A 5,322-nucleotide genomic window follows, 5' to 3' on the forward strand; every position below is an offset into this window, starting at 1 on the left:
TATCTCATACAGTTTCTGCAGATCAGGAATCTGACAGTGGCTTGGGTGGGTGACCCTGCCTCAGGGTCTCTCATGAGGTGGCAGTCAGGATGGTATCAGGGGCTACAGTCATCTGAAGGCCTGACTGGGGCTGGAGCATTGCCTTCTAAGGCGGCTCGTTCCCACGAGGCCAGGTGGCGCTGGCTGTCGGCAGATGGGCCACAGTTCCCCGCCATGTGGAGCTCTCCAGACAACTCCCTGTGTGTCCTCAAAGCACTGCAACTCTCTTTCCCAGCTTGAGTGATCCAAGGAGAAACAAAGTCACAGTATCTTTTTAATACCTGGCCTTGGAAGACTCACACCACCATTTCTGCTATTCCCTGCTGCTTATATGGATCAGCATGAGAAGGAACTGCATAGGGCATGAATATTGGAGGTAAGAATTGTTTGCGGCCATCTAGGAGGCCGGCGACTGCAGCATATACTGTTCCAAGACCAGAGACTATCTGAATTTTCCATAGGTAGAGCATCTGCATGTTCAACTCTATATTTTTTTCAAACTTATTTCTTCTGCATTCACTAAATTACTTCCAGTCACCAATCTAGGAATCTGTAAAACACCCTAACCTCTAACTTCTCTCTCTTACTCTCTCCTCAGTCAATTTCAAATCACTTGCTAAGTTTTGTCAAGTCTATTATTTGTGTGTCTTGTAATTTGAGTGACATTCTGAAATTCATATATGCTGTGAACTGAAATGCGTCCTCTCCCAAATTCATCTGTTCAGGCGCTAATCTCCTCAGTGTGACTATATTTGGAGATAGGAACTGCAAGGAATAATTCGGGTTAAATGAGGTTCTCAGGATAGGGCCTTATCCAATAAAATTAGTAAACTCATAAGAGGCACCAGAGAGTTTGCTCTTTCTATCAGGTGAGGAAATGGCAAAAAGACAGCTATCTGTGAGCTGGAAACAGCACTGTCATCAGAAACCAAACAGGTTGGACCTTGAGCTCAAATTTCCAGCCTCCAGAATGTGAGAAAATAATTTTGTTGTCTACGCCGCCTATTTCATGGCATTTTGTTATGGCAGCCTGAGCAGACTCATACAATATGAAAACAAAAAATCTTTGTGATTGTTACTGTGATATTTTTATTCCTGGGTATAAGCAACTCTAGTTATACCTCCTTCTAGGTCCATTCTGTGACACTCTCTCTGAACTTCCTAGTAGGAAGGACTCTTCTCTGAATTCACATGGTTCTTTGTTACCACTTCTCTTGTGGCATACCTAGTTATAATAGTTTTTTGTGTGTAAGTGAGTTATCTCTAAGTCATGATGTCTTTAAGGGGAAGGAATATTTTTTATTTATCCTTGATACTGCTGTTGAAATGAAGAAGCTGCCAAAAAAAAAAAAAAGCTGAATATTTTTGGCTTGCTAAGAAAGAGAAAGCTGTGCAGTGTCTCTCTAAACAAAGTAGAAAGCTAGAAATAATTTTTTTTTGCTTTATTGAGGTTTGATTGGCAAATTAAAAACTGTATATATTTAAGGTGTATATATGATGTTTTGATATATATTGTGAAATCATCCACAATCAAGTAATTAACATAGCGATCTTCTCACATAGTTACCATTTCAAATTTTTTAAGAGTTACTCTTATATAAAGTTTTGGGAAACGGGAACTTCCAAGATTGGCAGACTTTCAGAAGTGGAGTATATGGGGATTGGCTGACCTTCAGCCATGAAAGTGTGGTTAATAGGGGAAGCCTATACCTGACTGCTGGTTTTCAGAAGTATGGATTTGATGTTGCCATTGGTTAATCAGTGTAAGTTTAAAACTGATCTGGCAGGTTTCCCTGGTGGCTTGGTGGTAAAGATTCCGCCTGCCAATGAAGAAAACACAGGTTTGATCCCTGATCCGGGAAGATTCCACATGCCGTGGAGCAACTAAGCCCATGTGCCACAACTATTAAGTCTGTGTTCTAGAGCCCAGGAGCCATAAATACTGAGCCCGCACACAGCAACTACTGAAGCCCATGAGCCCTAGAGCCCATGCTCTGCAACAAGAGAAGCCACCGCAATGAGAAGCCCATGCACCACAACTAGAGAGTAGCACCCACTTGCCACAACTAGAGAAAAGTCCCCGCAGCAAGGAAGACCCAGCATAGCCAAAAATAAATAAATAAATGTATAAATAAAATTATATATTTAAAAAAAACTGATCTGGCAATTCCTTGTACTATATCTGAAGAATCATTGAGCCTTTCCTTGAAGTCCTTTATTCCCAGTACCTAATTTGGTGTCTTATTCAGTTAGTATTAGTTAAGTGAATAAATTAATGAAACTATTTTTTTCTCCCATTCATTTTTTTTCTCTCTTGGCTGCATCTTGCTGCTTGTGAGATCTTAATTTCCCAACCAGGGAATGAATCTGAGCCCTCCATAGTGAAAGCGTGGAGTCCTAACAACTAGACCACTAGGAAATTCTTTCTCCCACTCAAATTTTAAGTCCACAAGAAACAGTATGCTCCAAAAGCCCATAAAAAAACAATACCTTAAAAAGACAAAGACAAAAGCTTTAAACTTGACTGACTGTCCAATAATAAAGTAAGAAAACTATGATTCATTTAGTCACTAGATTATGATGTGCCCTTTGTTCCTTATCAAGACCATATTACAACATGGAAACATTTTTTATATAATAGTAAGTGAAAGAAAATGATACAAAAATAGATAAGAAAGCAAAAACCATACAAATAAAAAATTAAGAAAAAACACCAGAATACTGGTCATTGTTTAGACAGGTGAAGTTATTAGATGATTTTTTTTCTTTTTTTTTTAATTCTCTAAGTGTCAATATTACTAATGTGTCAGTATTACTAATTATAATTATTTTTAAACATTTTAAGATTATACTCACTCTTTTCTCCTTTATCTGCAGCACTTAAATCTAAAACAGTAGGGTTGGAAAGGACTTCACACTTCTAACAAAGCTGATTTCATCACTGCCATGCAGGATAGCTCCCCAAGTCTCTGACACAGGAACAGAGAAAGCAGACGTAGACAGAAAGAAAAAAGAAAGAAAGAAAGAAAACTTTGCCAGGCATAAATTCAGCTTCCTCTGAGTATACTCAGTTCAGTTCAGTTCAGTCGCTCAGTCATGTCCGACTCTTTGCAACCCCATGAATCGCAGCATGCCAGGCCTCCCTGTCCATCACCAACTCCCGGAGTTTACTCAAACTCACGTCCATCGAGTCGGTGATGCCATCCAGCCAGGGAAGACAAAAAAAAATCATTTCCTGCTCTTTTTCCAAGGACCCGCCAACAGGTGCCGCATTTGCACCAAAAGGCAGCCCGGGTCTTTGAGCAGTACCACACGCGCCTGGGCAGTGACTTCCACACCAACAAGCAGGTTTGCGCAGAGACCACCATTATTCCCAGCAAGAAGCTCCGCAACAAGATGGCTGGCTACATCCCACATCTGATGAAGCGGATTCAGAGAGGCCCGGTGAGAGGAATCGCCATCAAGCTGCAGGAGGAGAGACAGAGACAATCACGTGCCTGACGTCTCAGCCCTGGATCAGGAAATCATTGAAGTAGATCCTGACAGGAAGGAAATGCTGAAGCTCTTGGACTTGGGCGGTCTCTCCAACCTGCAGGTCACTCAGCCTGGAGTCCGGATGAATTTCAAAACACTGCGTGGAGCCGTGTGAGTCTTTTCTGCTGTGCTGTAATATTTTCAATAAACCTTGGGAAACAACAACAAATAATCATTTCCTGTTAGTCCTCAACTTAAATTCACATCTACCCAAACCTGATATTTGTCTCACTGTGCCTCCTGTTCACCTCAATGGCACTCAGACCTGAACTGATGCAGGCCTGGCATAAATTAAGAAGGAAAAGGCTACCCACTCCAGTATTCTGGCCTGGAGAATTCCATGGACTGTATAGTCCATGGGGTTCCAAAGAGTTGGACACGACTGAGTGACTTTCACTTCACTTCCACTCACTCTTTCATTCTCCCCAGACTTGGAAAGACTTAGACCTACTACTCAATTGCCCAATCACAGCTGAGTGACCATATTATCATCTGAGTTTCTTGTCTACTCTCCCCTCTTCTCCACAGCTTGGAGCCTATGTCCTGAGCAAGCCCTGGAAGCTCTCTTTCTTTTCCAAACACATGGTGTCCAACATTGAGTATGACTAGAGGTCAGAAGGACACCTCGACTTTTAACTATAATTATAGCCACTATCTGTGGTGCTAATTCAAAGTAAGTGCACAAAATTTTATTTAACAAGAGAAAAAAAATGCTACTTAAAAATGCCATTTAGTAGGCAAAATATATTTAAAAAATTAAGACCATAAGAGAGGCATTAGGAAGTGGATCCTTTTGGTGAATTAGAATTTAGAATATACTAATATTTAGTATATTTATTTAGTAAGAATTTAGAATATACTGATATTCAACAAAGAATGCTAGACACCTTAAATTGTTTTGGAAACAAGGAAAATGAACAAACACAGGAGATGCTGGCATCCAAAAATGATCACCTAAGATGGACACTAAAAGGGAACCAAAATGTCAAAGTTTGATTGCATTTTTTTTCTGACACATTGTCTTATTTTATTCAAATAGCAATCTGCTCACACATGATCCAAGAACACTTGGATGAATAATAAAGCAAATATAATCACATGTTAAAAATTAGTCTTCAAACATCATAGCCAATGATTCCATAGTTGCCTATGATCTCGCCAACATAAAACCACATTCACACCTCAGTGGCCTCCAAATGATTCAGTAGAGCTTCCTTAACAGTGAGCTATTTGAAGCTACTGGTTTTAGCACTGGTGATAATATTTTTCAAGCTCTGAATTGCTGTAGGGATCTCAGCAGGGGTTGAGGAACCAGCTCAACCTTGGCATAGAACCAAAACGTAGCCAATTGAGGCTTCAAGTAAGTCACAGCAGCACTGACCAGTGCCAGGGGCCTTCTCTGTGAGGTCACAGACAAACTGGGCCATGGTTCAGGACGGAGAGCCCGTCACCCCAACTGGTCAGCTGAATCTCACCCATCTGTTCGTTGCATTTTATTTTGAAAACCATAATTAAATTATAAAGTAAGTATATTTTATCTTCATTTATAATTCCCCCAAATCAAGAATTTACTGTTTTATTGGCATCATTTTCTGATATCCTTCATCATTGTGTTTGACTTTTACAGACTGATCATTTTTAAAAGAATGTGAATGGGCTTCACTATTTTCCCCTAAACATCTCTATTAAATATTTTGCTATTTACTTCTCTTTTAAAGCACTTACCTTGTCAACATCCTTGTTGATTTT

The 5,322-nt window shown here is 40.1% G+C and overlaps 2 pseudogenes; one reads left to right on the plus strand and one right to left on the minus strand.

Annotated features, from left to right (window-relative positions):
• Window positions 1–402: 402 nt before the first annotated feature.
• LOC122450023 lies at window positions 403–3,693 on the plus strand (annotated as a pseudogene).
• Window positions 3,694–4,688: 995 nt separating this feature from the next.
• LOC122450581 lies at window positions 4,689–5,000 on the minus strand (annotated as a pseudogene).
• Window positions 5,001–5,322: the final 322 nt, after the last annotated feature.

Source organism: Cervus canadensis, chromosome 11 (genome assembly GCF_019320065.1).
Source record: "Cervus canadensis isolate Bull #8, Minnesota chromosome 11, ASM1932006v1, whole genome shotgun sequence".
Classification (NCBI taxonomy): Eukaryota; Metazoa; Chordata; class Mammalia; order Artiodactyla; family Cervidae; genus Cervus; species Cervus canadensis.